Genomic DNA, 12002 nt, shown 5'->3' with positions numbered 1-12002 from the left:
ACACTGCCAACAATTTTTTGCGTTGTTCAAGCATGAATAAATATTTGTCTTGTGGGTGTCATCTGATAGAAAAGATATTTAGAGCATTTATCAAAACTCATCAATGTACTTCATATTTTGACATTTTTCCAAAAGTGCAATATACTCACTGTATTGCCTTTAATTGAAGACATTGTCCTAAATAACGGTCAAGATTACACTGTACACTTCAGGCGGGTGTTTCATAAAGCTGTTCGTAAGTTAAGAGCGACTTTAAGAACGACTGGTGATCCTTCCTTATGGTAAATGATATTCACCATTAATGTTCATTGGTGATTATTTAGCACGTAAGAAAGGTTCACCAGTTGTTCTTAAAGTCGTTCTTAACTTACGAACAGCTTTATGAAACGGCCCCCAGGTCATATTCTGAACTTAGGTTTAATTTAAACTATGGCTTGTGGTCTAACAAAGGATGGTCAACTGTGACAAGACATGACGTTAAACCCAAATTCCTAATGCAGAAGGTGATCAGCATCATAAGTATTTTATAACTAAAATTTGATGCAAAATGGCAAGGCACATTCCCCCCCCCCCCCCCCCCCGAATAAAAAAAAAAAATGTATACATACATACACATGTCTATTACTCAAAATCAAGAGAGATAAATGATGTAGGTCAAAGCAAGGAGATCTCCTTGGTCAAAGCAGTGAAGGACATCTGGATTCAATGGGTTTGTTTACATTCAGGAAGAACTGATACTACTGTACACAAAGCTATCAGTAAATAGATCTGTTTAAAGTTCAATCTGACAAGGTGACTTCAAGGTGGTGTTTACCAAAACATTAAAGTCCCTGAAATAAATCTGGGGGGTGTTTCACAAAGATTTTAAGTATGAGTTAGAGTCGCACTTAAATGTCTGGTTGCATCAAGGAGATATCACATTCTCCTTGGTTGCATGCGGTAAAAAGGCATAACACTACAGTATTGGTCAGATCATGCCAAGAGGATGCGCACTAGTGCATATTGATCAATAAGATCGTGCGTTGCATATCATACATGCGTCGGCATTTAAGTGCGACCTAAATCATACTTTAATCTTTGTGAAACACCCCCAGGTGCGGCTTGAAAGGTTTGAAATAATGAATTCCTTTAATTTTCTTAAGAATTTTTTAAGCATAGTGGTAAAAACTATAGAAAGGGTGCGACCCACCTACATTAGGGCAGGTTGCAATGTCAAAAGGAGTTATTTTATTAAGTGACTGAAACAACTAATGATTTTCACAGACAAAAAAAAAATCTTCTTTCCATTCAAAAAGGATGAGCTAATGTGGTATTTTTTCTGGGACATGTATGACTCATGTGACTATCTGGAGTCAAATATAAACATAAAATATTTACTGATAACCTGGCACTTCTTTGTTGAGAGTATGCAAAGTACCCGTTAATCTGCATGTTTAAACTTCCTGCCTAGCCTACTGCCTACAAACTTTCAGTTTTGTGAAAAAGGTCAAAATAAATATAAAATGCTACTTGGTCTACGCCCACATTGCCAACTTTCCATTCGGTCTCATCCTGCATGGTCTTATCCTACATTCCCTTGACATTAAGACCCATATTCAGAATCCAGTTAAACTAAGGTCATGGTCTAACTCTGTAGTCTGTACAATTAGTATCTTTGTAGGCCTATATTTCCAATGTTCACTTTGCTCTTTCGCTACATGCTTTAGCGATAAAGAAAACTGTTTTAGTTACTATTTCCAGATAGTTCTGAATTATTTCAATGGTAAATGAGCTGTTAAATTGAATCTGTAACATGAAAGATTTGTCACAATTGGCTATCCATATTAAGTTAAATTGCAACTTTAAAAGCAGAGGACTTGACATCAGAATACAACTGAACTTCCTGGGCAGAAGGAAAAATACCAACTTGCAGTTTTGTGAAACAGTTCACAAGAGCAAGATACAGTATTTGAATAGTGTCCCCAGGCAAAAAAAAGGAATTTCAAAAAATAAATGGGAATTAATTAAAATCAAAGCATTAAATAATGAGTTAAAAATCTGTCCTCAAAGTTGTTTGCAGTTTTTATTTTTGCCAAGCTTTATCTGCGTGAAAACTTATGGTACATTTCTTAGATTTTCATTATAAACAAATGCTTAATCATGTTTTCTACAAATTACCAAAGAACACAGAATGTATAAAATGGAATAGCATTTTAGAAATAAGGAAACTGGGGTTTCTACTATCAATGGAAGCTTTACAAACATGTTTACAATCATTGTTAGAGATAATGCATGACTGTCATACTGTATCTTTATGATAAAGACTTTATCTACTGCACAGCTATACAGTGCGTCCAAAAAAACTATACACTTTTGAAATGGCTGCCAAATAAAACATATATAACTTTAGGGGAAAACACTTATATATGGATTATGGAAGCCAATGAAGTCAACTTTGAAAGGACACCAAAAAGATAGAAAACTTTTCATGCTTGAGCGAGCACTGCCCACTGAAACAAAGGGTATGAAAATTAGGCTGGGCCAGAATTAGCCTTCCAATTTCTTTCAGGTTTTTTGTTTGGAACTTACAAAGTTGAGGGTTTTGTGATGAATTAATGATCAATATTGAAATTTAATGCATGAGTGATGATGAAATGCAATTAAATTTCATGTGGATCTCAGCAATGTGTTCATGAGAGTCAACAGAATAGTACAGAAAGTAGGTGAAGTACGTTGATGGGATAAAGGTCAACGGAACATTTAGCCCCCCCCCCCCCTCTCTCTCCCGCCCTCCCCTCCTGTTGAGAGACTGATTGTCATGTACACGTGAAGTCCAGAACCGAATGTTGATTTAAAATTAATTATAAATTCTGAATTGGGGCATCAACTTTTTCTTATCAATCATTTAATCAACAATTTATCAATAATTCAATGTGCAATGTGATCAATCAAACATTAAGCTTTTTTCAATAAATTATTTCATAAATCATCATAATCAGTTAATTTCTTGGTAATCATTCAATGAAAAACAAAATGACTATCAGCCACCGGTCACTTGGCAGTTAAGTTTTGAATAGGCTACAATCCAGGAAGTGAGACAGGGAGAGAGAGGGGGGAGCCTGGGAAATGGAGGTGGAGGGGGGTATATGACTTTTAATTTGTAAAAGGACAAAAAGAAGAGAAATGCCCTTTTAACCAAGTCTTACCATATCTCGCCCTCTTGCTTGTAACAGGTACCATCACATTACTCTGACTCTCACTAACACACTACTGAGGTCCACAAGATGAATAAGCTACACTGAAATTACAATTTCTGTTCACTCATGCATTAAATTTCAATTTAGTAACTCATGAAATTTGCCTAAGAAACCAAAAATTATCTCACTCATATTAATTTAGCATAACAGCCTTAGCTTTGCAAGTTCCAAAGGACTAACCACTCAAATAAACTGTAAGGCCTGAATTCTCGAAGGGTGGCTAACTTAGCCCATGGTGCTAAATCGCGTCATTTGACGTCATTTAGCCCATGGTGCTAAATTTTGCATTTCTCGAAGCTCGGCTAACTTAGCCCGGGCTAAATCGTGGGCTAAATCGCGTCATTTGACGTCACAAATTTAGCCACCCCTTTGGCCATGGGCTAAATCGTGGGCTAAATTAGCCCACTGATTTTGACCAATCAGCTAGCAGATTATCAACATGTACAATAATTGTTTTATTTTCTGCATCGCGAGAACGAGCCGACGATATGGACGGGAAGGGGGTCGTAATGCCGTATTTATCTTCACATCTTCGAACAAAACCGTAAGTATGCATTTTGACGTAAGAGTTTTGATCATTGTAGAGCCTTCGGCTGATTTTTCATTCATCTGTGCCAACGCGAAATATCAGAATATGATTCGGAATACCTGATGATGCGGAAGTCTTACATCAAGAGTTACAGCATGAAGTAATGACACAGTCCCATACGTTCAATTTTGTGTGTGACTGACTGACTGTCCTGTGCAGTCTGTCCATACACACTCCAAGGATCACGATCGACCGCGTTCAGGAAAACTGCTGTAAATGAAGTGAACGGTGTTCCCAATATCATGATAATTAATGTCCTTAGATCTGCATGGCATGGGCCATTGGATAGGCGGGGGGGGGGGGACCTGTCCCCCCTAAAATTTAGGTTGATGACTTTTTTTTTTTGCTTGTCAAATTTTTTTGCGATCCCCTCCTAAAATTTAGGTTTAGGCCCCTATAACCTTTTTTTTTGTCTTGTCTTTCCGTTAATGCCCACAATCATTATTTTGATTATTATGGCATATGAATGTCAATATTGACTTGACCTGAATTTTGCCGAGACCGGCAGGTGCAACCGGGTGAACACCCTACCGTACTCTTTGACGAATAGTGACGGTGTATTGGATTTAACGTGCATAGGTTGGGTTTCTCCTATACATGGGACCAACATTTGCGTCCTTTCCGATGGACGGAGTGCTTTCCAACTGCATTCACATCTGCACTGAATACAGTGGTGAGGCACGCTAACACACAACGCTAAATAGCATCAGATTTTTTTGTTAGACGCGTTTCGGCATGAGCGGGACTCAAACCCCTCACGAGTCACGTACGGTTGAGATCTACGATCTTATCCGAAACATGCGCTCTAACCGACTGAGCTACGCTGCCTTTTTTTGGGCTTGTCAAATTTTTTCCGTGTCCATCCAAAAATTTCAGGTGGCCCCCCCCCTTAATTTTTTGGCTTCCGCCGCCAATGTAGCTATGCCTATGGCCATGCTGGCCAGGGCAGGGTTATCATAAATGACTAGAGTATAGTAATTACGGTATGGCAACTGCAAAACTCACTCGGTCACTGGCATCGCAAAGACAAGCTAAGTAAAGTGACCTGAAAGTTTACTTTAAAGTTTGATGTTTTCTTTATTTCAATTTTTGAGTCATTACTCATCACTCAATCAATGAACAAGGTTATGATAGAATGATTACTCATTTTTTTTGGGGGGGGCATTCACCCAGGTTAAAAATAGTGGTGGATTGATCCACATGATGGAGCCTGTGTATAAAACTATAAAAAAGAACTGCCCACTCATCAAGTTATGTCCCCAACCCCTCCCCCCCTCCAAGAAGAAAAAATACTGTGACTTTGTGTTTGGGAATGTTGATATTTCTTGGAAAAAAAAATAAATGCACCCGTGAGGCCATGACTCATCATTATAATTTATAGACCCCTGTATTTCTTATTTTTTTTGTATTAATGAGTAATGAGTACTTATTCCAAAGGATATATGTGATTCAAAAACGTGCAATAAGGGTAATAACAAATTCATTTTTTAGAGCTCATACTCAGATTTTATTTTTTAAGTTAAAAATTTTAAAGCTAAATGAACTTTATGAATCGCAAATTATTTTATTTATGTACAAATATTTCAATTTAAATTCTACTTTTCCATCTTGTTTTAATACTTATTTTATATTTAATAGCAGTATAAATAATTATGTAACGAGAAATTCAAACAAATTATATATACCGTTCTTTCGTTATACGCTTTCTAAATCTACAATTCGTTATAAAGGACCAAACTTGTGGAATAATTTACCCGATACTTTAAAATTATCTGTTACATTCTCATCATTGAAACCTAGATTGAAACAAAACCAACTGTCTGACTATAGTTTACAACTGCCTATCTAATGGGGGGGGGGGGTTGATGTCAATTAATGTTTTTTTGTTTGTTTGTTTGTTTTTGGCCACTATTCTATTTGTGTTTTTAATCGTATAATGTAGTAATCAAGGGAGTCGGCTTTGACAGGTCAATGGCCTTTCTGACTTCCTACATCCGCTACATTTTATTTTCATTTCTTTTATATTTCTACCATTTTTTATTGCTTGTACTGTGATTTAATTTCTTTTACTTCTTTGTTATTGTATACTGTACATATGTTTGTATGTTTTTTAAAGGATGTTAAATAAATGAATTGAATTGAATTGAATTGAATTAATCTCTTCTATAAAGTTCTAAAACTTATGTCACCTAGTACTGTGTATAGATCTAGATTATTTGGAATGACCTTTGTTTCTGGGGATTGTTTTCTTTAACAATTTTTTTGTTTACATTGGGAGGCAGCGTAGCTCAGTAGGTTAGAGCGCATGTTTCAGAAAAGATTGTAGATCTCAATGTGAGGGGTTCGAGTCCCGCTCATGGGCGGAAATCTGTCCCGACAGGTAGGGGGGACAACGGGCTGATCCAGCCTTCGCCAATGGGGGGGGGGGTGAAAACATTTTCAGCCATATGTTAATCCCTGATCGGCTGGTGGAAGGTAATTTTTGTCTGTTTCATTGAAGGAGTACTCCTCATGGTCACTTTTTAGCTTTATTCTTATAAATCAACATAAATATATGATATCATTGTCCTTATATAATGCTCGCGCGAAGCGCGAGCAAAATTTTTTTGGAAAATTTATGTATTTTTTTCCTAAAATTTGAACATTCTGGGCAATGTTTGTTATCTTGAAAAAGATGTATATACAACTGAATATATATTACGACCGCGAAGTGCGAGCAGAGGTTAACTGATGGAAAAGGTACCTGTTAAAGACTGTTTGCAATTAGCCATGAAGACGTTACATATTTCAACAATCAAATAATGCGAGCGCGAAGCATGAGCGAAAATTTTATATAGTGACATGAAAGATTGTTTTTATTTTCCAAGTTTCCCCCTCATCTTATTTTATTCACTCTGGAAAATTTGACAAGCAAAAAAAAAACAAAACAAAGGTTTTCACCCAAAATGTAAGGTCATTTAGTCCAAAATACATGTATTATTTCGAATGTTAATGATGCATTTTTCTCCATCTTAAAAGACCAAAAATAGTAGGGGGGACATTTGATATTGTGTCCCCCCTACTATTTTTGGTAGGGGGGACATATCTCCCCCTGGGATTTCCGCCCATGGTCCCGTTCAAGCCAAAATTTGTCTAACAAAAAATCTGATGCTATAGCATTGTGTGTTCCTGTTAGCATGTCTCAGACTCTCATCACTGTATTTAGTGCAGGTGTGAATGCAGTTGGAAAACACTCCGTCCATCGGAAAGGACGCAAATGTTGGTCCCGTGTATAGGAGAGTCACAACCTATGCACGTTAAATCCAATACACTATTCGTCAAAGATGGGTGTTCACCCAGTCACGGTATTTATTGCACCTGCCGGTCCCGGCAAAATTCAGGTCATTGAGGTAAAGTCAAACTTGACGTTCATATGCCATAATAATTAATATAATGATTGTGGACATTAACGGAAAGACAATGCTACCATCAATCATCCCCACTGTAGAGCCAAAGAAGTTCAGCGGAACAACCAATATACAGAGAGTAGAGACTGAAATTTTTGGTCTACCATTTAATTAACATGCAGGTAGACAATTTTGAAGTCATTGTGCATGTTTATTATTTCTATTTGATCCCTAGATCAAATAAATCCCTTTAAAGTACCAACAGGAGCACACAAAATATTACTATTTGTACTAACAAGTAGATTCTAGATTAGACCAAAAGCGTCAGTCTGCGACTCTATCTATGTACATTGGTTGTTCCGCTGAACTTCTTTGGCTCTGCTTACCAATTGGGATTATAGTAAAATGTCAGAAATTGTTGAATAAATCCCCCAAAACAACAGTTATTCCTGTCTAATTCTTGATAAAGATAAATATCATACAGTATTACGATATCAGAATTTATCAAGTCTACTACTGATTGTTATTCATATCATAGTAAGATTTTTATTTCCTTTTTATTTCTTCATTATTAGGCACTACCTAAGCCACAATACTGAAAATGGCTAATGTTCTCCAACAGTGTCGTCACTCATCATTGTTGAGTATGGAGTATGGAAAGAGAGGTTTGTTTCATTTTTTTTTTTTTTCATTAATTTTCTAACCATAAGAAAATCTTGATATATCGGTTTCCTATTTTATGCCAACTGTAACCAATTATATTTTAGGGGCCATCTTTTTTTGTTATCACAATAAATGAAAACCTGTTTGATGGATAACTGTAATCTTATTATTTTACACTTACTGCAGAACATATTAAAGTCATTTGTAATTTCCTTTCCATTATTTTGATTGGGTAGGCAGTTTACCTTTAGAGTGACGATGTTCGGAATATGGCAAAAAAGGTGATGATCTCGGAATGCATGTCCACAATCCATATTATTTAACTCGTCCACATTTTAAAATTTTATTTTTTACTTTATCTAACCCACAGATACTTGAACATGTTGGAATGTCACCTTGAGGACCAAGATATGGGGAGAATAATGCTTGAATGGTGCACAGATGAGTCTTTTCAACTCTGGTATGCTTCTCCAAGAAAACGGCCATGCACATCACCAGAATGCTAGAACAGGATCAGGGAGTGAATATCTGAGGAAGGGTTCTTTTCCAGTACTTTGATACAATTGTCTTCACTTCATTTGTTTGCTGTTGGTGAGTTATTTCCCATCTACTTAATGTCCCATGATAATGAGCTTTTGTCAATAGTATGTTGTTTTTTTCTCCTTAATACAATACAAATCAAACTTATGTAAAAATAATCCATAATAAAGACAAAATAGTCATAATACATTATGAATACAAAATAACGATGTGAGCTTAAAGCCATCATGAGCGGTTATGCAACTTCACCCAAGCTGACATGATCTTACTTGTATGTATGCAGTCAACTTGGCCCTTACATACTGTATTTCATCCTTTTTCAGTCCTGTTGTTAGTCAAATTTTATTATAATTTGATTCTCTTCATATGTACGATCAGACAATTTTAAAGAGTTAACTGCAAAATTTTCTATTGCAGGAGAAATGAGAAATCGAAAAGAAAATGCATTTTGCTTCTTCAGGTAAAAGGGGTATTACTATTAATTGTTACATCAATGAAGATATATTTCTAGAAAGAATACTGAAGAGCAATTTTTAAAATATGTATTCTGTTCTTGATCCTTACTGCAGGTATCCGTTGCTCTTCTTTTTTGATGAATTCCTGCCTGCATTCTCTCGTCAATCAATCAAGATAGCGTGCTATTTCGCATTCCATTGGCCATGTCATAATCTACGCATGAACATGGACACTGAGTTAAAACTGGTAGCTTGCTCAATCCCGTACATCTCTTGACTGTCACCAGCTATCTATTCCTAGAGGTTTTAAAGCTACTGTACCACAGCCAATTTGGACAGCACCATCTCAAGACATAAACTCCTGTACCTTGTAACACCAGGATGTAATAAATTGACAGGTTTATTACTTATTTGCAAAGAAAATAATCTTAGTTGTTGGGGTGTTTCCACGCATTCCTGTATTTCAATAGTGATCTAATGACCATCTTGCTTTTAAAACCCAAATTCACAATATTTTTCTTGTTTGATAAAAGGTTAGGTACTTCTGGGTGGATATAAATGACACACATGTTGGGTTAATAAGCAACAGTTGTATCATACTTAACTCAGTTTTGCCAAGAGATGGACTGACTTTAGGTCATTCTTATTATTCAAGTCTATTGTCTCACTTATCTTTTTTTTAATTAAGAATCAATGCTTAAATCCTCATGGTTTCAATTTTAACCCTATAGACTGGGCTATTTTAACGTCTAAGAAGACTGGGGGGGGGCTGATTCAGCCCCCCCCCCCCCCCCCCGCCACCCCCAGGTCTTCTTAGGGTTAAGACCTGTTTATTCATAAAATAGTCACTTGCCTTGGCATGTGCAGCTCCCTAATGTGTCAAATTTAAATCATATAATTTCATTTTGGTGAATTAATATCCTTTTACTTTCCAGCTTTTCGTAGGCACTTCGATACACTGAAATGAGCACTATATAAATGCAAACTACCAGTAATATTATCAATTTAATATTACTATTATTATGATTGAATCATCCTTCTTTAGTGTCTTTCAGAAATATATTTGACATTTTTTCCGAGTATCTTATCATTCATAGTGATAAATGTAGACAGTAAATTAAATTTTTGTGTCATATAAACGACTTTTGATCTAATTAAAAAACAACAATGTACTGAATAAACTAATCTATCTACTATAAATGTACATACGTTTTGTTTATATATTGTATTCCAGCAGAAAACATGATTTTTTTTTTCTCTCTCTCTCCATGTGCCTGTGTTCAGTTATTACAGGAGGCAAAAAATAAATTAATATAAGAAATACTTTATTCACTTTCAGATTAAAATTGTGCCAAGGAAAGATTAAGGTTATGTGTAAGGCAGGGGTGGTAGTAATGTGAATGATATGTTGGTAAAGGTTGTGTATGAAGGAAGTAAACTGACTGCTTGTGCAAGAGGATACAATTAGAGAAAATTGCTGTAGTGGGTACTACAATGTTATTTACTATAAACTTTTAATTGGGAGAAAAGTTTTTTGCTATGTAAAGATACATGATAATGTGCATGTGATGAAAGCAAATGAGAAGTGAAAGGAGGGAAGGTAGCTATATCACCGAGAGAATGACATGTGGGGTTAGCATATCATAAGACTTTGTTTAAATGTTAATTTTTATTGTAGGAATTGTAATCCCCTCAGAAATGATTTTATTTTTTTTCTTTAAAAGCAGGGGCATTTTGACCAAATATCCTGAATTAAGCAATTGGTCTTCGGGAGGGGATGAAGGGAGGCAAAGTTATTACAAGGCAGGGGCTGCGGAACAGTTAATCACAATCGGTCAAGGCCCTCCCCCCCACCCCGGATCCGCAGCCCCTGCAAGCTGGACACCAGGCTGATAATTTCAGAATTGACCATAATTAGCAATTATCTTTCAATCTAGGAGTACCTTGGACATTTTGTCATAATTTCCCCCAATTTCAAATATATTTTTATGATCGGTGGAATACCGTTTTTACTCATCCAGGGTTGATAAGTCAACATTTTTCTGGCTAAAATACTGTATTGCCTTTGAAAAAATGAATACATGCTCTTACGAATGTGCAAGCATGGTGTCTAACTTGGTTACCCCCCCCCCCCCCGCCAACTGGAGTAGCAATAACAGAAATAGGTTAGGGATAATGCAATTACGGTGACCAGTGAGTGCTCTTGGAGGAGCTTACCAATTAATATCTTGGCTCCTTCCAAAATTGTTAGCTCTGGCACAAATGTTGGAAGTTTTTGCTCGCGCACAACTTTTTAAAAATTAATTTTACCAGATACGCCATATCAAGCCCCCTTTAAATTTTTGGTTCATCCAGGACTTCATCGATCATGGGGTGCAGAAATTAAATGTTCCTCCCCCCCAAAAAAAATAGATAAAATCAATCGAAAATAAAAATGATAAAGAAAAAAATATAAACTAGTTAAGTAAATTATAAGAGGTAGACTATAAATAAAGGAATAAAAATAACGAAATAAACAAATTTAAAGAATTCTGTTTTTGAAGGTGAAAGATAATGAAAGATAATTAAATAAAAAAAAATAATAGAAAATGGAATTTCATACAAATACTGCTGCAACTTCCCCATTGATAAAAATATAACTTATTGGAAAAAATACAATTAATAGAACATAAAATTTTATAAATATTACTTCAAATAGGAAAGTTTAAGAGAAAGAAATAAATGGCACTCGATAGGTGGGGTCGAGGTCATGTTGCTTGCGCCGGCCCCAGCCCCTAACTCATAAATCTTTCACATGCATCTAAACGTCACATACAAGACCCCAATTTTTTTCAAGATTCAATTTTTAAGGATAGCCATAGCAGCATGGCATTTCATTTTCAATCAAAACTCGATCCACCCACTTTGACAAGGTAGGTAGGCTTCGTAAACAGAATCAGATCGATGATGTATTTCACACAATGTGCACTATAAATGGCAAGTTTTTTAGTTGCATTTTCCGTACTCAGTACTACGATATGTGCTCGATTTGGACTAAGGTTAGATCTAACCTATAGTCTATACATACCTAACAAAAGGTTAAAATTAGAGTAGGCCCCTACAGCTTTTTTCGCATTTAAGGTACCACTCTGTA

General features: G+C 36.0%; 1 long non-coding RNA gene across 1 annotated transcript; it reads left to right on the top strand.

Annotated features, from left to right (window-relative positions):
• The first annotated feature begins 3689 nt into the window (after nucleotides 1-3689).
• On the top strand, nucleotides 3690-9290 carry LOC129271652 (uncharacterized). Its single transcript, XR_010296486.1, has 4 exons — nucleotides 3690-3780; nucleotides 7787-7876; nucleotides 8245-8465; nucleotides 8984-9290. It is a non-coding gene; the product is annotated as an uncharacterized LOC129271652 (long non-coding RNA).
• The last annotated feature ends 2712 nt before the right edge of the window (nucleotides 9291-12002 follow it).

This window comes from Lytechinus pictus, chromosome 18 (genome assembly GCF_037042905.1).
Source record: "Lytechinus pictus isolate F3 Inbred chromosome 18, Lp3.0, whole genome shotgun sequence".
Classification (NCBI taxonomy): domain Eukaryota; kingdom Metazoa; phylum Echinodermata; class Echinoidea; order Temnopleuroida; family Toxopneustidae; genus Lytechinus; species Lytechinus pictus.
This window is presented reverse-complemented; position numbering and strand designations above follow the sequence as displayed.